This window comes from Podarcis bocagei, assembly GCF_964188305.1.
Source record: "Podarcis bocagei genome assembly, chromosome: 10".
In the NCBI taxonomy this organism is placed as follows: Eukaryota; Metazoa; Chordata; class Lepidosauria; order Squamata; family Lacertidae; genus Podarcis; species Podarcis bocagei.
The window spans coordinates 58575798-58600903 of record NC_138135.1 but is presented as its reverse complement, the minus strand read 5'-3'; the positions used below and the strand labels follow the sequence as shown (position 1 = coordinate 58600903).

Below are 25106 nucleotides of genomic sequence, written 5' to 3'. Positions count from 1 at the left end.
AAGGCCAGATGGAACAGCTCCATCTTGCAGGCCCTGCAGAAAGATGTCAAGTCCCGCAGGGCCCTAGTCTCTTGTGACAGAGTGTTCCACCAAATCGGGGCCAGTACTGAAAAGGCCCTGGCCCTAGATGAGACCAATCTAACCACCTTGCGACCTGGGACCTCCAAAGTGTTGTTATTTGTGGACCTCTGCGGGGCATACCAGGAGAGGTGGTCCCTTAGGTACGTGGGTCCTAGGTCTTGCCCACATAATTTGGCGTTAAGCTGATACAACTGGATAACGGATAGGCAGCCTATTAGAATGATTTCACATCTTTTTTGAACTTTCGCCCTGTATGATATCCTCTGTCAGGAGAGAGAGAAGGGAAATATGTCCTTGTTAATTCTCCTCGACCTCTCAGTGGCTTTCACCATGGTATCCTTCTGGAGTGGCTGTTCAAGTTAGGGCTAGGTGGCACTGCTTTATGGTGGTTCCAGTCCTACTTGGATGGTCATTTCCAGAGGGTGAGGCTCGGGGAATGCTGTTCAGAGTGTTCACCCGTTCCCACCTATGCTTTTAAACTGACCCAATCCAGAGGTCACAGATGGGGAGAGGGGGTCCATACACCCCACTGACAAACGTGTGATGGACCCTTCTCCCAGTTCTTTGAAAGTTGTTCTCCTGTTGGCTCTAATTGTGGTCTATCCATCATCAGGATGATTCATAAATGCACCTGAAGACTCACAGTTAAGAACCCATCTCTTGGCATTTGTTCCTTTAGTACTTGAGCATTTTTGGAGGCTAATACTTAAAATAAAATTTAGAAAGTCTAGCCAAATGACATTTTAGGACACCCTACCTTATGTTTGCCACCATCAGTCGGTTCCTTACCATGCTGGTGGCTTTGTAAACTTAAATCAAATTTCTTCACTGATGTTTAGAATGTACCATGTCGTATATTCAAACCATAACCTTCTAAGAGACTGTAAACTAGGCAGAGTCTGTGGCTGGGGGGGGGGGGACTTTCAGTCTTGGCATATGGTAGACATTTCCAGTGTACTGATAGTTTCAAAGAACACATAGTCACGGATCATATTACTAGAGTGATTTAGGTGCCTATTCCTCCTACTCAAATATATTTTTGAGCATATGAATCAACACTTATGACAAATCCCTTTTGAATTGCATTTGAAATAACACATGCCCAAGGAGTATAATGGAAATATATTAGTTATTTGACTGTAACATCAATGTATAAGAGGGGAAAGCTTGTAAAGATGTGGAATTGTTTTAGAATATAAAATGAAAAAAAATCTCCCCAGTTTATAAAGTTGAATTGAACCTGAGATTTCCAAAACAAAACCAGATGCCTTACATGTGACATAACACAGCAGAGTGGGTATACAAAGGTGTTCAAATTCATGGGATAAATTATAATTCCAGGGTTCAACAAGGGCAGGGCAGCTCTCTCCCTCTTGTATTTGATATGTCAAAAATGGATTATCAGATGGGGGGAATTTATGGTACCCTTTCTGTCATAATTTCTGCGCAATTTTCTGACACATTTGGATGAGTTGCTGCTCTAAATTTCACCCCTCACTGGGATGAAAGTCCTTACACCCAAAACCAGATTTTTAAGACCCCTCACTGAATAAATTTGCAAAAATTAAGCTCCACCTCCTAAAACAGTGAACCCTAAGGTGCCAAGCTAAGAGTAAAAATGGTAGAAGAATCTTTGGGTGGGAAGGGGCAGGGAAGGTCTTGTTCAGAGGTGAGGAAAATGGGGCCTTCCAGATTTTGTTAGACGGGGGCCCAGGTCACTCTTGCCAGTGGTATGGACAGTTAAGATGTTAGCTGTTCATTACTTCTAGTTATTGGTGTGGTATTCCCGCAACATCTGGATGGCTACAAGTTCCCCACCCTTAACCTAGTGGGAGTGGCATTGCGGGAGTGGGTAGGACTTGTAACACTTTTTGTGCAGACATCAGTCGGCTCTGCATTCAGGGGTTATGCAATTCTCTCATTGGTGCCGATTCTTAAAATTGGAATTTGTTCGGGAACTCTCATTGGTACAATTAAGCATCCCTCTCCCCAACCAGAACAACAGAAAGGTCTTTACTGTCTGCTGCATTAAAACTCTATCATCAGCCTATCGGTTCAGGAGAGAAGATACTTGATGATTCTGGAAAAATCAATGTGTGGGTGTTGTGCCTAAAAGGCTATTGAATAATATTGTTGAATGTTGTATAACAGTGTGCATTATGTGTTATTATATATGACTTCTAGGAACAGGTACCTGTCTGGATTTCTAGGTAGAGTTTTGGCTGGAAATGACTTGGTTTGTTATTTACTATCGGATAAAGACAAGCGTATATTTATACGAAAGTATAGTCCATGGAACAGGATTAGACAAAATTTATTTTGTCTTACGCGCAAGGCCTAAAGAGATGATCTTCTTAAAGATTCTGCATGATATGGGTAAGCTTGGGATTTCTATGAATAACTGGTGTTTGAGAAACCCTTTTTTTGATTACCAGTGGGTGGTTTTTTTGCACTAAATACAATAGTAAACTATACTTTGCTAAATGTCAGTTCTGAGTAACAATATCTTGGATTCCCCTTTGTAGTTTTAAGTGATTGCTCAATATGCCTCCCTCCCACCAAATATGCATCTCAGCATGAAATAATGACATTTATTGTCTGAGCAGAGGCACCAGCTTGTGAGGTTAACAGGGAAAGGCAACGTCAAACGTGTGATGTCACGAACCCCATGTGCGAAGATAGGATGTTGGGAGGAGCCAGGGGCAGAGCCAAATGCAGTGGCCGCAGGGTTTCAATGGCCGGTGGCTCCTTGCCCTCCACCACTTGGTGCTGCCACCAGCGGGAGGCTGCCTCGACCCTTCTTCCCCTCCATAGCAGGAGGAGAATGAGCTTACTACTGGAGCAGTCGTGTGGTTAGCTCCATGCTTTGCCTCTGTGCTCTTTGGACATTGGAGGTATTGTAAACAAAAAATCTGCCCCTTTCCCCCTTATGGGGTATCCAAGAGCCCATATAGAGTCCTTACATAGGTTCCCTATTGGTAGGAGAAAATAACAGAGGCCAGCCAGAGAATATTGAGAAGCAAAGCAGCTAGTAAGCCTGATCTTTATTGATCTGTTGCAACAGGGTCCTCACTCACCACAATGAGGGAGGAGGAACCCAGAGCAATGGCGCGCAAGGCCTTATATAGTCTCTTGAAATTGCCACCCTGTAGATCAAGACCACCCCCAGAAACACCATACATACATCACAGAAAAGGCAGTCTCAGAAATTTGAATGTTGTTTTTCTCCTGTCATTGTTTATCTCCTGTCTGGCAGGTTACTTGATTGGATACCCTGATTACTTGATTGGATTGCCTGGGGAGCCTGGCCAGTCTTTCGTAACGATAAATACTTAGTTCCTGGGCCAGGTCACAGGCTCACACCCTATTCATATCTTAAATGTGCCCTTAAGACAGGATTTGTGAAGGAAAAGACAATGGGGAGGCTTTTCCATTTTCCTCTGACCTTGCAGAGAAAACATTTGCTCAGTTTGGGAATCAAAATGGTTTCAGGTCGGTCTTCCTGTGCTGATCTATGTACATGCTTGGTTGGTACACTTATGAACATTTAACATATATCTAACACCTCGAAATTCCTATCACAGACGGACCCAGAACCTACTCCCAAAATATGGGGCGGGCAAAACGGCTCAGCCCCCTGGAGCTGGCATCCATGCATCTGATTTAGGATGCTCAGAATGGCAGCTTGAACTGAGCAGTGCAATACATATGGAGAGTGACCACACTATGCAAAATTGCAGTTACAGGACAGCATGCTTACCTTTGTCTTGCTGGTTTTTGCAGCATGAATCTGTGTTTTCCTCTCTCTCTCTCTCTCTCTCTCTCTCTCTCTCTCTCTCTCTCTCTCTGCAGTTCCCATCACACCAGCCTTTACTGTCAAGACAGACCTTGTTTTATTAGTGAAGTCTACCATACTTTTTGATATCATAGCTCCAACACAGCTTTATGTACATTTGATTTACATACATTTGATCCAACTTCTTAAGCTCCATTTTGTTACCTAGTCTCCTTTGATGCTGATTCTCAGTAACTGAAAACAACACTACCTATTAGAATCCTGATCTACCTTCACCCATTTGCCACAGATTTTCTAAAATATTCAGTTTTGGTTTACACTTCCTGGATTTAAGGAGCCATTTGCCACAAGAGGGTGCTAAAGCAGCTGTTCCTGTTGAACTTTAAAATGTCTGTTTGCTTATTCGGTTAAATGAAATGAAGAAAATTCCACTGACTTTATTGGTGCAGAATCAGGCCATAGTCACTTTGATCCTATCACTGTTGATGGGTAAAAACCAGACTTCTATTATGCACACTCATTCTAGATAACGCTTTGCCTAGCTCTATCAGTGATTGAATGTCATTGCCTTTTAGCATGACTCGGAACTCTCCTATCTCTGTCTCTTAAACTGAAACGAGTCTTGAAAATATAGCAATGATTACAGAAAATCTTTTGTATAATATTTTCAGGTCCACTTGAAAAGTGATATGTAGGCACATCCAAAATAAATAAAATGTCTAGCTTGGTGATATAGATGTAGTCATGTCTGCCGTACCAATGGGTGGCTCCTGATCTTGCTGCTTTGGTTCCCGGAGCTGATTTTCTGACCAACAGAGAAACTCCAGGCTGCAAGGATGTCAGTTACTATAAGCAAAGCCTGGTTGGTTCTAGCCAATACTTGAATTCGGAGCCTCCAAATGTAGAAAGAATCTGGATGTAACATATCTTGGACAGAATTGCAGTGCCAGTGTCCTACAGAGCATCTATCTGCCTGCAATGAAGCTTTTACGTCTCATTTTCAAAGATGGGTACCAAAAATGAACTATGTCCTATTGCAGATAGGTAGCCGTGTTGGTCTGCCATAGTCAAAATAAAAAAATTCCTTCCAGTAGCACCTTAAAGACCAACTAAGTTAGTTCTTGGTATGAGCTTTCGTGTGCATGCACGCTTCGTGTGCATGTGTGTATCTGAAGAAGTGTGCATGCACACGAAAGCTCATACCAAGAACTAACTTAGTTGGTCTTTAAGGTGCTACTGGAAGGAAATTTTTATATTTTGACTATGTCCTATTGGCCACGGAGTTTTCTGTTGTCACAAATACCCACTTCAAAGTTTTGCTTGCGCCTGGAATGTGGATGTTGTTTTCAAATAAGCCTTTATACTTCAAACTCCTGCTGCTTTTATGTGTGTGCATGAATGAGAAAGAGGGAATGAAAGATTCAGTTTAAGGAGGGAATCTAGGGGAAATAATTGAGAAAAGTCGGGAGAAGTGACTGGCCATTTTGTAGGATTTCTTCGCATGAACGAATCTACTATATATTTTGGAAAGCTGTTTGTTCATAATGTATTTGGACAGTTCTTAAGACATTATAACCATATTTTGCATGATGGTTTCTAAGATCAATAAGTTCTGTCTGCATTTGGATACTATTGGGTGCCATTTTTAATCAAGATAGTGGACTCAATCTTTCAAAACTGCACTGATTTTTACCACTGACATCAGAACTATGGTGATTGGGGGGTATTATTAGAATTCCCAATCAATGCTGGGTATGAGACTGCTAATGAATCCTATTTCTAACCTACAGAAGCACCTGAACTTCCCCACAAACACAATATATGCATTTTTATGCAATGGTGTACGTAGCAGTAACACTTTTGTAAATTACAGGACACTTCTGCTATTATGCTGTCCTCCTCACCCTCCATTATCTATGGGACAGAGTTTAAATTATCCATTGCTGGTGACATGATGTTCTCACTTTCTTGTCATTCATGTACAGAGTTTATTTTGCTACTTTTGGTTGTGAACCTCCAGATGAAGAGCCTTTTCCCATCACCCACAGACTTGTTGCAATGCAGTTTGGGAACTCAAAAACTCATGAGAACTCAAAAACACTTCTCAGGCATATTTATTGGAACTAGGTGTAATGGACTTCTATACCTAAAAATGTTCATCACCACTGCAGGAGCACTAATGAAGAAGCTGGCTATTAACCTAGATTATCCAAGTTCAGGTTTCATTGCAAAAGCAATGTGGAATTGATGACAATTGATCTCATCACTGCATGCACCACGTAATAGAATATCTAGCATATGTAAATCCATTTAGTTCACTTGAAGAATATTGTACAATAGCTACATACATTTCCCATTTTAATAGCCACTGCTGCAAAGTTAGCTTGGTTATTTCGGCTGCAAAATTAGAGATTGTCACCCTACCAAACTCAGGATTACATTAAGTAAAGTGCAAAAGAATTGCTAACCTATTATTGTATAATCTCACTGAAGTCAACAGGCTTACTCTGAGCATGCTATATACTCCATATATTGCATGTGCAAAAGAATTTCTGCCTTTGTGCTTATTTTTGCAACTGTGAAACCTTGGCAAAAATGACTGGGTTTCTACACTACCTAGTAATTGTTGCTTTGGAAACTAGATCCTTGGTAGTTCACATTTAAATGTATGCATGTCTCTTTGGTTGAAAGAAATTTATGGAAGTTACTTTCTTCATCCTTTGATAGCTCAATTATCTATCTTCCCCGCCCCCACCAGCCACAAATACTTTACATGGTAAGCTGTGAATTGAAGAAGAGGAAGGCAATTTTCATCAATTCCCCTTTCAGTCATCTGTCCCACCTCCTGTGCTGTTTTCCTAACCTTCTTGGTGTAGTTTCTCAGATTTACCTTTCCCACTTTCACTCTTGGAAGTCGAGAGTGCCCTTTAAAGATGGCAGGCCCAACTATCTGGAGCTTTTCTCCAATTGCACCAATACGCCCACTCTAAATGTTATGATAAAAAGAAAGTGAGTTATGGGGACTTCAGGCTGCTGTTTAGGAGTCCCCAGAGTCTCCATGACCTAGCCTTAGCAGCGCCCCTACTTATATCTGCCTCCTCCACCACAGCTGTAGGACTGTCACATTTTCCAAGCTCTGGTGGTGATCTCAGCTCGCCAGGTGGGTAGGCCTTCCCAGCAGGTGGATCACAATTGCTTCTGGGGAAGGGGAAGATGATGGGGAACTCAATGCAGTGCAAGGGCTTCTTTCTTCTTCTTTGGCAATCACTCGTAGCCAAGTAAGATTGTCTTCCATAAACAGAGTTTTAACAGTGGGTCCGTAAGTGGCTGTGGAGGCCAATTCTAGATCCACACGTCCTTCCACAGTAGGGACACAGGTTTCCGGGCAGGAGTTGATCACGGTGAGGGTTTGCCAAGCGTGCCTTCCTCTTAGCATGTTTCTCTCTTTCTTCCTGAGTTTGAGCATCTTCAAAACCCACAACACCTTTGGTAAAGGCTGTTCTCCCATTGGAGCGCTCGCAGGCCAGTGTTTCCCAGTTGTCTGTGTTTATACTACACTTTTTTAGATTGGCCTTGAGAGAATCTTGGCTGGTTTGACTCTGCCTGTGCATTTGCACCACATCAAGTTCTTTGCTGCCTTGCCGCTCTCCCTCCCAATAAGCAACAGCAACCCACCAACCGGGGAGACAGAGCAACAGCTGTACCCCACCCAAGGAACTGTTTCTGCCATGAGTCCATCTCAGTGACCCTTTTGAACTATTAGCCTAACAAAGGGGGCAGTCAGCCAACAGCTAACAGCAATACTTTTGGAATCTGCATTGACCTGAGGCTGAGCTCTAGCTTCCTCCGTTAGTTTCAAAAAAATGTCTTGAGGACTACTTCCTCTCAGGCTTTCCCTGATTCAGGCTCTGCTTCCTTCCTTCCCTCCTTTCTCCTATAATACTGTGCCTTTAAAGCATAAGCCTCTAGGAAGAGCTGATGGTTGTCTTACTGTTCTATATAGCACATAACATATAGCACATGACTTCCCTGCCAAATGGCTGAATGAGTGACAGACTTGGATGCTGCCCATTTTAGGACATACCCGTCAACATTTCTCCAATGGAAATAGGAACGTCCCATTCCATAATGATAATTTTACCATCTACACCCCACATATCTTACTAGGTTGCCTCAGTCACTCTGGGCAGCTTCCAACATACAATATATAAAAACATAGTAAAACATTAAACATTTTTTTAAAAGCCTTCCCTGTACAGGATTGCCTTCAGATGACTCGGGGTTCAGATAACTCCATACCCACCAACATTTCTCCAATGAAATAGGGGCACCCTAAGGAAAAGCGAGAAATTTTGGGATCAAATCAGAAACCGGGGCGGCTTCTCTAAATCAGAGACGTCCCTGGAAAATGGGGACACTTGGAGGGTCTGCTACAGCCTTCAGACTGCTTACCTTTGAGCTCCACTTCCCTCAGCTCCTGAGATTCTCAGGTGGTGGAAATTTCATTTTGGGAGCAGGGGAGTACATTGCAGCCAAATGTCACACTACATGTTCCTTGATCTAATGACTGGGTGGCTATGTTGCATATCATCAGAGAACCACTTGCAAATATGTCAAATATACTTGCTGCTTAGCTATGTGTGGTATATTTGGATCAGCTATGCTGTTCATTTTTAAAATGACACACACACACACACACACACACACAAAGACACATTTGAAGCACATTCAAAGCTCATTTCCCCCCCTCAAAGAATTCTGGGCATTGTAGTTTATCCCTCAAAGACTTAAAGTTCCCAGCACTCTTAACAACCTGTAGTGCTCTGGATTCTTGGGCAGGGAGCGGGGATTTGTTTTGAATGGGCTTTAAAGGTATTGTATAGCCACCAGTGGGGACGTGGGTGGCGCTGTGGGTTAAACCACAGAGCCTAGAACTTGCCGATCAGAAGGTCGGCGGTTCGAATCCCCGTGACGGGGTGAGCTCCTGTTGCTCGGTCCCTGTTCCTGCCAACCTAGCAGTTCAAAAGCATGTCAAAGTGCAAGTAGATAAATAGGTACCACTCCGGCGGGAAGGTAAACGGCGTTTCCGTGCGCTGCTCTGGTTCGCCAGAAGTGGCTTAGTCATGCTGGCCACATGACCCAAAAGCTGTAAGCCAGCTCCCTCGGCCAATAAAGCGAGATGAGCGCCGCAACCCCAGAGTCGGTCACGACTGGACCTAATGGTCAGGGGTCCCTTTACCTTTACTTTTTATAGTCACCACAAATATACAGCTCTATAGAGAGAAACAAAGACCTCTTCCAGACTGGTGTGTTATTGGGGGTGTATTCTGCAACATATTATCAACACAATGAATAGTGCCTTACTGGTGGATTAGCCCCCCCCCCCCGCTTTATTAATCATTCTGCAATGCTTCCCCAATGCTACCACATCACTGCTAGCACAATATATGTGTGACACATACACAAAACCCCACCACCGAACATTTGGGTATGAAAGCAGAAGGTTACAGGATATGCGCTGATTGGAAGTGAAGCTGTATGCCCGTCCCTTTTTTTATTTTTTGCAGGCATGAATAGGATTGAAAGCAGGATTGTGTCTGACCACCCTGAATGCAACATGAGCACAAATCATCTTGCATGCACAATAAAAAAAAGATGTCTGGAAGGGCCCACACTGGTGCATATAATTTACAGTACTAGTTCATTGAACTGCGCACTGTTCTAAGAGTGGTCCTAAGGCAACAGAAGCTTTCATTGCACCAAGTGTATGTCAGACTTGCACATTCACTCTTTATCTTTGTCCCTGGGAAATAGTTCTAGGAGAATACTGAACATCTTTGGGCCTCATTGCCATTTGTCTGCAACAATTTCACAAAGTGCAACAGATTTAAGCGGGTGGCGGGGAGGAGATAGTACCATTATATAGTATTTAGTGAGGCAAGTGCTAAGCGATGTCTCCATAGCAACACGGCTTGCACACAAGATGCTGTCATTAACCTTAGGGAGCTCTTAAAACTTATCATTCCTGAAATAGCTTAAGTACCATACTATAATTCTTATACAGTGGTACCTTGGTTCTCAAACTTAATCCGTTCTGGAAGTCCATTCCAAAACCAAAGCATTCCAAAACCAAGGCGTTCCAAAACCAACATTATTTTTTCCCCCTTACCTGCACTGATGATAGTCATTGTTTGGATGGTGGGCTTTTATTCATTTCCGCAGTCACACTATTGATCAATCAGTAGCTGAACTGGCTTCCACACAGTCACAAAAACAAATTAACCGAAAAAGCCTCAAAAACAGAAAGGCAAAATAAATAGCAAAAACAAAAGTGCCAAACTTAATCTGTTCCGGGAGTTCGTTTGACTTCCGAAATGTTCAAAAACCAAGGCGCAGCTTCTGATTGGTGCAGGCGCCCCGGAAACAATAGCTGACAGACACATTGTATGTTTGGCTTCTGGAAAACGTTTGAAAACCGGAACACTTACTTCCAGGTTTTTGGTGTTTGAGAACCAAGGCGTTTTGAGTTCCAAGGCATTTGAGAACCAAGGTACCACAGTACTAATGTGAATGATTTTTCATCTCTGCATCAATGTTTATTAAAGAGGAATTCGATATAAACTTTAGTGGTACAACTTCTACCTAAGAAGCAATTTTCAAACATATTAGAATTCTAGAGTTGGAAGGGACTCCAAGGGTCATCCATGTCAAATCTAGCTCGATGCTTTCAATATAAAATATTCTTGGCCTATTATAAATGCGTAATATCATGCTCTATGTCATCAGAGAATGCAAGTCATTACAGTGGTACCTCAGGTTACATACACTTCAGGTTACGGACTCTGCTAACCCAGAAATATTACCTCGGGTTAAGTACTTTGCTTCAGGATGAGAACAGAAATCGTGTGGCGGTGGCGCAGCGGCAGCGGGAGGCCCCATTAGCTAAAGTGGTGCTTCAGGTTAAGAATAGTTTCAGGTTAAGTACGGACCTCCGAAATGAATTAAGTACTTAATCTGAGGTACCACTGTGTAGAGGCATTTTTAAAATTCTGCTTGGCATTATTTGGCAACAATTCTAGACATATTCAGTAGAGAGTAAGCCCCACTGAAACACAATGTGATTGAACTGCTTATTTGTTCACTCACACTATCTAAAGACCTGCATGTTAATTTTTTATATTTATTTATTTATTTATTTATTATTTATACCCCACCCATCTGGCTGAGTTTCCCCAGCCACTCTAGGTAGCTCCCAATCAAATGTTAAAAACAGTACAGCATTAAATATTAAATATGAATTCATACCAAAGCAGGCAGCCTGGATTTCATCTCATCAGGCTCCTTAAAACTTTGGTTTATATTTCATAATCAAAATAAAGCCCAGTATTTGAACAGTTGCAAAGTTTCCTTCTGGAGTTTCCACATTGACAGTCCTGGCCTAAGCATTTTTTTAAAAAGTGAATTCTTCTGAGGTCAATGGGACAAAGTATGTGTCCAATATAGCATTGTAGCTCTAGCATTAGTGTCAAATTTCACTCATGATTCAGGGTTATGTGTGTAGGTCCCTTCTGATAATGTTTTTCTGTTTAGTTTTAAATGAACAGTGTTAATTGGGTACAGAAGCAGACTAGAGAAAGTGATGGAAGATTAATATGTCAAGTATGGTACATGCAACGTGGAACCAAAGCAATGAGCAATGAGGTGTCACTGTGATGAAATATCTTCAGTTTTGCACAAAGGTGCAGCTGAAAGTGACAATTACTGTGTATTCATGAGAGACATACCAAAGAAATACATCCATCACAGTGTGACATATGCAACATGGGGTTTTCTGAACTATTGTTGTTTGTTGTTTAGTCGTTTAGTCGTGTCCGACTCTTCGTGACCCCATGGACCAGAGCACGCCAGGCACTCCTGTCCTCCACTGCCTCCCGCAGTTTGATCAAACTCATGCTGGTAGCTTCAAGAACACCATCCAACCATCTCATTCTCTGTCGTCCCCTTCTCCTTGTGCCCTCCATCTTTCCCAACATCAGGGTCTTTTCCAGGGAGTCTTCTCTTCCAGGGAGTCTTCTCTGAACTATTAGACCACATCAAACTCGGACCCTCCAAGTATTTGCCAGGGACAGTCCTGGATTTATAGAAGCCATCCTGGTTTCTGATTTGATCCCAGAATATCTTGCTTTTTCCCTATGGTAGGACATCCCTATTTTCATCAGAGAAGGAGGGTACAGCTATCCTTGTAGCACTTGCCCTCCCAGTTACAACATGCACAATGGAATGATCCTTTAGCACTTTGTGCAGGGTGAAGACATGGCTGTTTGACAATGAGTGAAGATCAGTTGTGTGACTTACATTTGCAGAGTGTCCATAGAGAAAAGTTGAAGACCTGTCCCAAGAAGAAACTGAAAAAAAGGTTATCGTCTGGTTTGGCCAAGACCTCAAAACTCCAGTTTAAATAACAATTCTATTTTTCTTTAGGTTATGGACAGACAAGCATTAACCAAAAGGTCTGACTGGTTTTAGCCTTTATGTCTGGCATTCACTACAACCAAAGCAGATTTTGGGTAAAATATGTGAAATCCAGCCTTTAAAAGTTTTCACATTTGGTTTAGAGGCCTATAGTATTGTTGTTCAGTGGACAAACTGAAGCTGTATTTCAAAGTGTCTTATTCTGTTAAATGGACAAGTGAAGAGATTTGTTATCAATTAAATCTGAAATGTAAAATCCCATACAATATAGTATATCACCAATAGGCACAGCTCACCATTGGTTCTCACTGCTTCGCTTCAGAACCATGTAATGGGAAGTGGGATTCAGTCATAAGAAGACTGCAAATAATCAACAACCTGTAGCAGCAAGTCATGTTGTTGTTTAGTCATTTAGTCGTGTCCAACACTTCGTGACCCCATGGACTAGAGCACGCCAGGCACTTCTGTCTTCCACGGCCTCCCGCAGTTTGGTCAAACTCATGCTGGTAGCTTCGAGAACACTATCCAACCATCTCATCCTCTGTCGTCCCCTTCTCCTTGTGCCCTCCATCTTTCCCAACATCAGGGTCTTTTCCAGGGAGTCTTCTCTTCTCATGAGGTGGCCAAAGTATTGGAGTCTCTGCTTCAGGATCTGTCCTTCCAGTGAGCACTCAGGGCTGATTTCCTTAAGAATGGATAGGTTTGATCTTCTTGCAATCCATGGGACTCTCAAGCACCATAATTCAAAAGCATCAATTCTTTGGCAATCAGCCTTCTTTATGGTCCAGCTCTCACTTCCATACATCACTACTGGGCAGCAAGTCATAGACATTGCCTATCCCTCCGGAATTATTTCTGCAGACACCTCTGTATCTTGGTCTTCAGCAGTTCCAGGAATAATAATAATAATAATAATAATAATAATAATAATAATAATAATTTGTTACTTGTACCCCACCCATCTGGCTGGGTCTCCCCAGCCACTCTGGGCGGCTTCCAACAAAGATTATAAATACATTAAGGAAGAAGTCAAGTCAGTAGGCTCTCTCTAAAGGCTGGTCCAACAACTCTTTGGGGTAGCTCTTTGTCTAGTGAGTTGCTGAGCATCTTCTTTGCCTGTCTGGGTGGGTCGGATTGGACATAGTGTTAAGTATGTCAGAGAGAAGCCTGAGAAGTATAATGAACAGCATGAGTAGCAATTAGAAATCAGGAAGCAACAGGAACGAGGTAAGCCTGCTGCTTACAGCACTGTTTAAAAATAGCTGTATTTACCAAAGTGAAGACAAGGTCTTGCCCCCCACCCCATGATGAACCTTGATAATACATTAGCATTTCATTTGCACCTGAAGTACTCAGTACAGTGCATGTTGGGAGCACATTGTGTGCCAAACACAAAGAAAGGCTTCACAACCAAAATCTGAAGGCCTACCTAATATGAATAATAGGCAGAGTCTGTTTAAAAGACAGAAAACTTGCAAAAGCATTCAGAAGAAACAGCAGGCTACAATGTCAGGAAGATGATACAGAAGGCTCTTCAACACAGATGCCGCTTTTAGAATTCCAACCTGGTGTTCAGGGTGTCCTGCCATATTGTGACACAGAGCTTGAAATCAAGCTGCTCTCTTTTCACTGCTTGGTGTCTTTTTGTAGGGACGTGGGTGTGCTGTGGTCTAAACCACTGAGCCGCTTGGGCTTGCCAATCAGAAGTTTGGTGGTTCGAATCCCCGTGATGGGGTGAGCTCCCTTTGCTGTGTTCCAGCTTCTGCCAACCTAGCAGTTTGAAAGCACACCAGTGCAAGCAGATAAATACCGTAGGTACCGCTGTGGTGGGAAGGTAAACGGCGTTTACATGCCCTCTGGTTTCTGTCAGTGTTCCATTGTGCCAGAAGTGGTTTACAGTGGTACCTCGGGTTAAGTACTTAATTCGTTCTGGAGGTCCGTTCTTAACCTGAAACTGTCCTTAACCTGAAGACCACTTTAGCTAATGGGGCCTCCTGCTGCCACTGCCGTACAATTTCTGTTCTCATCCTGAGGTAAAGTTCTTAACCTGAGGTACTATTTCTGGGTTAGCGGAGTCTGTAACCTGAAGCATCTATAACCTGAAGCATCTGTAAACCAAGGTTGTGCCTGTGACATATTGTAAAACATTGCAGCAGCTGGACTGATACTCTGGGATCATCAAAACAAATGAAAAGAAGAAAAGGAGGAGCAACGATTTTAGGACACTGCTTCTCCCCATCTTATCTTGAGCTTTCTGACAAGCCTGCGCAGAAAAATGATTTTTTTAAAAAATGGAACAAGACTCAGGATGCTAATTTCTGCTCTCCAGTATGATTTATGGCAAGTCATCTTCTCCTCCTCCTCTGTAGCAAGGTAGCCTTTATTTTTGCAAGTTCAGATGTTAATTGGATTAAAAATAACACACAAGGCCGAAACGAGATTTTACGCGCTAAATTGATTCTTAAGCTATTTTTCATGAGTAATCCCCAGAAGATGGTCGCTAACTGGGTTGAAGGAATGTAGAACAGAAAAAGCTCTCCCTCCCCCACCCCCGCTTCATTTTAACTAATAATTGTGAAGGCCTTGGGGAGATGTAGCCAGGACAGCATGTACTGAGGAAAGAACAAGGGAAAAAGAAACCCGAAGCCTTAGATGCTGAACTGACATGTGAATCTGTGTCCGCATCTCTCAGTGCTGAAACTGCTCAGGCCTTTCAAACACAAATGATTTAAAAGACCCGTTGCGTGGGGATATAGAAATGTCAGAGTGCTTATCAGCCAGTGACACATCGTATCAAGCATATTTTAACTTAAACTCTGCAGAATGTTCAATAACCACAAAGACAACCTCTGCTGCTGCAGCTGTGGTGAAATAACAATATATATGCGGGCACTTTTAAACACCATATTGGTTTCTTAAACGGCAATTTATACCTCTGCAAAGACCAGCAGGGATGGGTGGAGGTGGTAATGGAAATTAATTTGATTTCCCACCCCACCCCGCTTCATTTGTGTATAGCAATATGAGCACTCGGCTATAAGGAATTTATTCCAGTATGTTTTTTGGCAAGGGAAAGCATTCAGGTTGTTATGACAATAGCAGAGAAGCATTGAGTTCTTGCTCCCCCACCATGTTTCTTCTATAGGTGTTTTCCTCACGCAGCGCTATTTTGAGTGGGTTCCCTTTGCATGTATTCACCGAGTTTCTGTGAGGGGGAATGTTCTCATTAAAATGTCACCTAGTGAGTGAAGGCCTAGCTCGAAAAGGGATTTGTGCAGTTTGGGCCTATTTCATGATGACTCACCAGCTATCAGATTCATAAAAGCCTCTAATTTGGTCGGGATAGATTCAGCAGGCAGCTTAAATAACAATTATGTGAGAAGGCATGTTTTTCTTGTTACCATTAAAAAGAAACGCTTCTCAAGTGATCTATAAATAAGCTAGAAATACAGTAAGCGACTCTTCTTGTGACTCCTGTAAGGTTGAGGGACACTGAAGTCAGGGGCGATATTATAAAGGATTAAAGAGTATTACAGGGAAATAGGAACCAACCAGGGTATGACCCTGTGAAGATATATTACGCTGAATCCCTTCAGACCACAAGAATGCTTGAAAACAGTATTAAATATTTGCTGATAATGACAGCACCTTGCTTTGGAAATCAACCATGAAATTTTGGAGGGATATGGTTAGTAGATAACTTGTTTATGCTGCCTTTTGGGGGAAGCTATGGCTGTGATGTATGGAAGAGCTGGACCATAAAGAAGGCTGATCGCCGAAGAATTGATGCTTTTGAATTATGGTGCTGGAGGAGACTCTTGAGAGTCCCATGGACTGCAAGAAGATCAAACCTATCCATTCTTAAGGAAATCAGCCCTGAGTGTTCACTGGAAGCACAGGTCGTGAAGCTGAGGCTCCAATACTCTGGCCACCTCATGAAAAGAGAAGACTCCCTGGAAAAGACAGAGGACGAGATGGTTGGACAGTGTTCTTGAAGCTACCAACATGAGTTTAACCAAACTGTGGGAGGCAGTGGAAGACAGGAGGGCCTGGCATGCTCTGGTCCATGGGGTCACAAAGAGTCGGACATGACTAAACGACTAAACAACAACAACTGTTTAAAAGTGGTATTGTACTGTTTTAAATGTGTAGTGCAGATGGGGCCAAAGTCAGATCCTTAAGCCATGGCGCAGAGTGCAAGGGACCTCGGACATGCACATACTGTCCTTGGTCTCGTGCTGAACATAGCTTTGTGCTTGACCCAGCTGTCTTAGAAGGGCTATATGCTCAAGCAAAACCATATACATGCATGTATATACATGCTGGCTCAAAACTTGTAATTCACCATAAAGTACCATTTTCTACATTCAGGCACAGCATACTGAAACCAATAGTACCAATTTTCCAACTCTAGTTCAACACAGGGCATAACTGAATGTGATTCATGATTGCGTCAATCTCCGCGATTATGTACACTGCTAAGTTTAAATATTTCCCCCTCTCTCTCTGCTTTAGGATCATCCATTTTTGTAGCATTTGTAATAAATATCCAGGCAGTGTTTCTTGTACAGACAGGGCTATAGAAGTCAAAAGCAAATGTTTCATGTTTGTCAAAACAGCGTTCTTTTTCCGCGTTGGGACCATTGGCCTTTTAAATCCATTGAAATAATGGGAAGCCTAGCTGCTTTAACATCAAATACAGCATTGCATTTTTCAAGGCGGCTCTGGCATGCCTCAGTAATTAGAGAGGCTGCAAAATTGTGCTCTAGTGGGTTACAAATATTCAAGAATAAAGGTGCTCAAGTCTGATCAATGATGATACAAAGCAACTTCATATGAGTCCACCCAACCCAATATTGTCTACACTGACTTGCAGCTGCTTTCCAGGCAGAAGTCTTTCTTAGGCATACTACCTAATGCCTTTCTTTCTAACTGGGGATGCCAGAGATTGAACCTATCCCACGTAACTCATCACCTCTAGTCTATTTGTCCTTTCCTTGTGGAAACAGGCAGCTTAGTCTCTTGAGCAGGCATAGGCAAACTCGGCCCTCCAGATGTTTTGGGACTACGATTCCCATCATCCCTGACCACTGTTAGCTAGGGGTGATGGGAGTTGTAGTTACAAAACATCTGGAGGGCCAAGTTTGCCTATGCCTTCTCTTGAGGTTTCTTGGGAAAGGCTACTAACTGGCCTTCAAGAACAGCTGTTAGCAAATGGGCAAAGGAAAGACTGAGTAAGATAATAATGTGTAAAAGATACGTTGCAGTAACTTAGCCAGTGCAACAATAAACAAAAGAAATGTCACATTTGAAATATTGTTAAAAATTAAATGTTTGGATCTGCCTCTGGATCTTGTCATGTTTGTGCAGTATATTTGAATGATGATTAAAACCTTATTTATGTGCCTTACATCTCAGGACTATATTAATCCATTTATTCTCAGTGTTGCTGATTGCATCCATTATTATATGCATCCATTATTAGCTGCATTCCTTGCCACTGTACTGTGGATGCAATCTAAGATTCTTGGTTTAACATCATGCTTTCTGGTTTCTTGGGAAATTAATTCTGGTGTCTGCCTTGGTGATACTAATAAAATGAGGTGATGTGAAAGTAGGAATCCTCTCCTTTCTTTAAGAAAAAAATGTCAGACGCTTGATTTGCTTTATATCAGACCTTTGTCTTTCCCTCAACTTGTTCTTAGGCCTTGTAACCTGTGGCCATTCAGATGTTGATGGACACATAACGTCCACCAGCCGGGGTGGTCTGTACAACATCTGGAGAGAAACATGTTCCCTGTCGCTGAAGGGCTAGTGTTTCCTCTGCCACGTTACTGGTTTTGTAAAACTTTTTTTTCCTTTTCTGAAATTGATTCTCTTGATTTTGTAGGCTTGGTGGTAGATAACTTTGACAATTATATGGTTCAGACTTTAATTTCAGAAGTTATTTGATGTCGATTTTTCTAGTGAGTATATCCCTGCTTAGAATATATTTCCTAAGGGTAAAGGGAACTAGCTAACAAAATGAATTTCAATAGGGACAAATGTAAGGTTCTGCACATAGGCAGGAAGAACAAGATGCACAAATATAGGATGGGGAACACCTGGCTGTACATGTGAAAAGGATCTCGGAGTCTTGGTGGACCGCAAGCTTAAGATGAGTCAATAGTGTGATGCTGCAGCAAAAAAAAGCTAACTGTGATGGCCTGGGATTGCTGAGGCTGAACCTGAGGAATCCCAGCCTGCACAGGAGTCCCCGCCTCCAGAACCAGCTGATCCGGGGCTGGGGCCTGAGCCTGAAGGGTCCTCACCTGTGTTGGATCCTCAGGTGCAGGCACCAGCTGAGTCTGCTCTGGCCCCTGAGGTGATGGAGGACCCATTGCCTGCAGGTGCTCCACTCTCAGCCCCGTCAGAGGAAGCTGAGGTTGCTTCTGGGTCCGGTAACCCTCCAGCCTCTCCTGAGCTGCAGAGGCTCAGGGCAGAGAGGCGGAGGGAACTAAGTTCCCACAGGAGGAGTGCTCGCCTCCAGGCCAGGAGAGGCAAGTCACCTATTGACCCAGGCCACCCTATGCCTCGGGGCAGATAAAAGCCAGCCAGCCCCAGTCCCAGGTTGTGGGAGCAACGTTGTTGCTAGCCTGTTCCCACCTGCACCCTGTCCTGCTCTTCTGCCAGAGTTCCTGACCCCACCTGACTCCCTGCCTTGGACCCAGCTACAGCTTTGACGGACAGCCTCCATACCGCACCATCGACCTTGGACTGGACTTGGACCTTGCCTCTTGGTTAGCCCCCAGGACCAGCAACACCAACGCTATTCTAAGCTGCCACAACAGAAGTATAGTGTCCAGATCAAGGGAAGTAATAGTACCACTCTATTCTGCCTTGGTCAGACCACACATGGAATACTGTGTCCAGTTCTGGGCACCACCATTTAAGAAGGATGTTGACAAGCTGGAACGTGTGCAGAGGTGGACAACCAAGATGATCAAGGGTCTGGAAGCTAAGCCTTATAAGAAGCGCTTGAAGGAGCTGTGTATGTTTAGCCTGGAAAAGAGGAGACTGGGGGAGCTTGCTTGTTTTCTCCTGTTCTGGAGGGTAGGACCAGTGGCTTCAAGTTTACAAGAAAGAAGATTCTGACTAAACATTCGAAAAAACATTCTGATAGTCAGAGCTGTTTGGCAGTGGAACAGATTCCCACATGAGGAGGACTCTCCTTCCTTGGAGGTTTCTAAGCAGAGGTTGGATGGCCATCTGTCATGGAGGCTTTAGATGATTCTTGCCTTGCAGGGGGTTGGACTCGATAACCCTTGGGTCCCTTCCAACGCTAAGATTCTATTATTCTAGTTATCTTCTTTCATTAAGAATGTAAGAACATGAGACAAGCCTGCTGGATCGGGTCAATGGTCCTTTTGGTCCAACACGGTCCATCTAGTCTCGCAGTGGCCAGTTTTGGGGAAACCTGCAAGCAGGATATGAGAGCAACAGTACTCTGCCCACTGGCGATTCCAGCAACTGGTATTCAGAGGCACGATGCCTCTGAAAGTGGAGGTAACATTACCCATTATTACAGACGGTTATCCAAAAAATCAGATTGGAAAGTAAATAGATTGAGGTTGAATCCTGACAAGACAGAAGTACTGTTTTGGGGGGACAGGGGGCGGGCTGGTGTGGAGGACTCCCTGGTCCTGAATGGGGTAACTGAGCCCCTGAAGGACCAGGTGTGCAGCCTGGGAGTCATTCTGGACTCATAGCTGTCCATGGAGACACAGGTCCATTCTGTGTCCAGGGCAGCTGTTTATCAGCTCCACCTGGCACACAGGCTGAGACCCTACCTGCCAGAGTGTCTTGCCAGAGTGGTACATGCTCTGGTTATCTCTCTCTTGGACTACTGCAATGCGCTCTATGTCGGGCTACCTTTGAAGGTGACCCGGAAACTACAACTAATCCAGAATGCGGCAGCTAGACTGGTGACTGGGAGCGGCTGCTGAGACCATATAACACTGGTCTTGAAAGACCTACACTGGCTCCCAGTACGTTTCCGAGCACAATTCAAAGTGTTGGTGCTAACCTTTAAAGCCCTAAACGGCCTCGGCCCAGTATACCTGAAGGAGCGTCTCCACCTCCATCGTTTTGCCCGGACGCTGAGGTCCAGCACCGAGGGCCTTCTGGCGGTTCCCTCGCTGCGAGAAGCCAGGCAGAGGGCCTTCTTGGTAGTGGCACCCGCCCTGTGGAACGCCCTCCCACCAGATGTCAAAGAGAAAAATAACTACCAAACTTTTAGAAGACATCTAAAGGTAGCCCTGTTTAGGGAAGCTTTTAATGATTAATAGGTTATTGTATTTTAATGTTTTGTTGGAAGCTGCCCAGAGTGGCTGGGAAAACCCAGCCAGATGGGCGGGGTATAAATAATAAATTATTCTTATTATATTATTATCCCGTGGATTTATAGTTCAGCTGAGCCCTATAAATCCAGGGTGATGTCTTTAGATATCTATAAAACATTTCCTCTTTTCTACAGATGCGACTTCCGAGTTGTTGTTGTCTAATTCCTCGTGAAGCACATGTAGTGACCGATGTCTCATCATATATCAAATTCTTTTGGTGAGTACTCCATTAAAATGGTTTGACCCATCCTCATGATTAATTGTGGCGCTCAAGATTGTCATTCGCAGCGTGTTATGCAAGAGTCAAAGTGTATTACAGAGCTCAACGTTTTGGATCTCTTGGGTCTTATTTCTCTAATCACTGAAATTGTGATATCCCCTCTCCCAGGTTCTCGCAAGTTGAGGTCTGGTGGCCAGTTTTCACAATTACCTAACGGTACAATCTGATTCACTGTTGCCTAGAATCTCTTGGAGCGCAACAGCACTTACTTCTAAGCAAAGATGTGTAGAAACAGGCTTCAAGCCAGCAACCTCTTAGATTGCTGTAAGTGATCCAAGAGTTAAGTCCAAAGTTCAATTGAGTTAAAAAGCTAGAGGCTTATATCTGTCAACACAGGCTTTGGCCCTTAACTTTGCACTGCAAGAATGTTCTCTGGAATACTCAGAGCAGCGAAATGTGCTTGGGTAATTTAGGGCAAGAAGCATATACAGTATCAGCCCAGACACTGTTTTTAAATTATTTTTTAAAATATTGATTGAAAATATAACAAAAGGAAATAATATAAAATAAAAACATTGCATGCTGGCATTAAACAATAATAATACTCTATCAATACTAATTAAAACGTATAGATTAATCATAGCAGGAATGTAATAAGTCATTCCATCCAAAACAGGAGATGGAAACAGAGGTTCCATAGGAAGGGAAGGTTGTTGCACATAATTCAGCTTAGCTTGCTTCCACACAAGCTGTTTTCTTTTATGCTTTTTGATGTATTCATCTAGTTAATGCTGTTGTAATGAGGTTGTTGTCAATGTAAGAGGTGGGGAAGTCTAGGAGAGCCTGCTTATACCTTCCTGTACACAACTGCTGCAGTATACCTATGCTGGTCTAGCTAGTTACAAACAGGCTTCTGGTCTGCAGATGATGGCAGATGGTTGTTGCCCACTGGGATTGGGAGGCAAGGAGGTCAACAGTAGGTGAAACCACAGCCCATGACAGGCAGATCCAACTAATTCTGGTTTTGTCCCCATCCTCCTCCTTGCTGAGTTCTACATGTCAGCAACCATGTCGTTCTGTAGAATGTATAAACTTATAATTGTTTTATTCTTGATTTCTTAATGTTATTCTATGACTTGGTATGCTCAGCTTTTTAACGGCTCAGGCATTGTAACTGTGATGTTTTGTGCTTTCACTGTGATTTTTTAAAAATTGCTGTTGATTAAATATATTGTTTGAAAGCCACTTTGGAACTCACTTGAATGGAAAGTTGCAGGGAAGTGCAATAAATCCAATCATAAATCAACTCAGAGCCAGCGAATGAAACTTTTGAGTGTAGGAAATTTCCAAAATTCTTGCTGCTTGTTGCAAGAATGAAAGGCCTTTTCAGATAACTAGCACTTGCAGAGTGTATGGAAGTCATTTATTACGATTAAGATTATCATTATCATCATCCTCAAAGCAAGGTGTATTTCATTTAAGTTTCAGCTATTACATGCCTGCTTTCAATTAAGTTGGTCAACGACCCCTAATGCCACAAATAAGATCTAACGAGGTCTGAATTGGCATTTTCCTGCTATATGTATATTAAATCAAGGGTCATGGTTCATAGAATCTTTCTGTGTTGGGTGAAGCCTGCAACAATCTCTTGCAGTATCAAATCCCTTTCCTTGACAATACAAATCTTTGAAATCTCTTTGAACTTGATGTCGGTCATATATGTTGCTTTGATGCAATAGGGAGAGGGGGAGAGTCTTTCAATATGTAGCTTATTTGGTATGTAGATCTGTATATTCACACACTCGGCCATTGGTGTTTTGTATTTTGACGTCCTGGACTTTAAAAAAAGAGGAAGATATTCTGACTTAAGATTTACTCTAGGCATGATCCACCCTTTCAAAATGTATGTAGACAATGAGTACAGTGGAGTTTCCTCAAATCTACCATAAGCAGCTGTGCTTGCTTAGAATCTAAACAGAAAATTTAAGGTTTTTAAAAAATAAAAAACAGGCTGTTTATTTATATACTCCAAATATTAAGAAATTTATACATTCTATAACTTTGACAAAGGTTTTGGATTGTCATTTGTGACGTTAATTATATTTGACTTGAATTTGGAGTACTGTCATATCCAAAGAAGGTCCCTCTGCAGGAACATGTAATTCCTGCCTTCTTATATCCAATTGTACAATTGGCCGACATGGGTGTATGGGTGTGTGTGTTTCCTTTGTACGTTCTGTCTTCCCTTTTTGCTGCTAAGGAATTTTCATAAAATCCATTTGATAAACCCACCAGGAACACTGTTTTCTCTGGTTCACAGGGCTGGCCCAATACATTTTGCTGCCTGAGGCAGAGCAGCAAACAGGGCTGGTTCTAGAATAAATAGCAGCACCCAGGGCAAGGCGTGCCTTTTGTAGGGACCAAAACAGTTAAATCGTTGGGTTAAGTTGTCTTTGAAGAAAGATTGCTTGATGGAAAGAAAACAATGCCATATTTGACATGACTGAAAGGGATAAGCAAGTTGTGTTATGGATAAGAAAACAATTTGGAAACATCGGGAGATGGAAAATGCAACAATTCATTCTGTAGAAGCCTCAAAGAGATTAAGCACTTAAGCATAGCTAATAGTATAAAATAGGGTAGCAACAAAGGGGACTAACTGTGTGTGTCAAAAGGTATAATGGGGGTTCTTGGTTTGCTTCGTATTTGTTCTTGTTTTTATTATTTATTTTGTGTTTTTTTACCTTGTGAACCGTCCTGAGATCTAGGGGTGAAGGGCAGTATGCAAATTTAATTAGTAATAATAATAATTAAAAATTAGAATTAAAATAATTAAATGTTAATTAATTAATTAAAATCAAAATAATTAAAAAACAGCATTTCCATGTGCTGCTCTGGTTCATCAGAAATGGCTTAGTCATGCTGGCCACGTGACCCGGAAGCTGTACGCTGGCTCCCTCAACCAATGAAGCGAGATGAGCATCACAACCCCAGTCAGCCACAACTGGACCTAATGGTCAGGGGTCCCTTTACCTTTTTAATAATAATAATAAATTGCTAGTTGATTAGTGATACTGAAATGATGCTTTATGACTGTGTTGAACTAACATAATGAAGGCGGATGTATTTGATGATATTACGTTGCTTTATCTATGCTTGTATTGCATTTGAATCCTTCGTAATAAATGTTATAAATGTTAATACTGACCTGCTAAAGTTAGAACCCACCTTCTCAGTAGCACCTTTAGAAATAATCCAGCTGTTATTCCATTCATCCGTTCACCCAACAATTCTCAACTCACTTGGCCAAAGGTGAGTAATGGATGCTACAGTTGTACGCATGATTGGAAACTTCGGTCATGCCAGAGTTCCTGCTTATGCGCATGTAGACCTTACATAAGTACAGATCAAGATGCAGCAGGCCTCCAAGTCTTAACATAAAGAAACTAAACAATGCTTATGAAGTCACCATATATTTCATAATTGCTACCTGTTTTTCCTCATTAGTTTTGCTTGCCTCTTTGCTGCTCCACATAATTTAATAATATCCTATAAATCACCCCGTCATTAGTACAAATAGAAGGGCTTTAATTCTCCTGAGGAAATTATTCAGTTTCCTACTGGGACTAATCTGAAAGAAGGTATTAATAGAGAGAACCAATGTTCATCTAATTTCCCTTGCTGTTAATTAATACATGAAGGAGAGCTTTATTTCCTAGTGTAGATTTTCTTCAAACTAGATTTCAGAAATCATAATCTTTAATTTTGTGATGGAATGTCTTAGTGCTTACGTAATTTATGGCATTATAAGAGAAAGAAGCTAATCTGCTTCAGCTAATTTTATCTAAATAGCAGTTTTTTAAAAAGTGCACTTAAAGGGCTCTTTTCGTTGCGACCTTTTGAGACAGACGTCTCATTCCTTCCTTCCCCTCGCTTCATCCTTCCATACTGCTTGTTCCAGGTGCTCTGCTTTGCATGGCTGGATCCAGCAACAACAACAAATGGGAAGGAAAAGCTGCTTATAAAAGACTGTCTTTACTTTATTGACTTGAACCACTGTATGCAGTAAGGGACCCGGGTGGTGCTATGGGTTAAACCACAGAGCCTAGGACTTGCCAATCATAAGGTTGGTGGTTCAAATCCCTGTGATGGGGTG

The 25106-nt window shown here is 42.4% G+C and overlaps 1 long non-coding RNA gene across 1 annotated transcript; it reads right to left on the bottom strand.

Moving 5' to 3' along the window:
• Positions 1-22351: 22351 nt before the first annotated feature.
• Positions 22352-25100, bottom strand: LOC308596677. Its single transcript, XR_014012644.1, has 2 exons — positions 24179-25100; positions 22352-22787 (listed from the first exon to the last, which is right to left on the bottom strand). It is a non-coding gene; the product is annotated as an uncharacterized lncRNA (long non-coding RNA).
• Between the last annotated feature and the right edge of the window lie 6 nt (positions 25101-25106).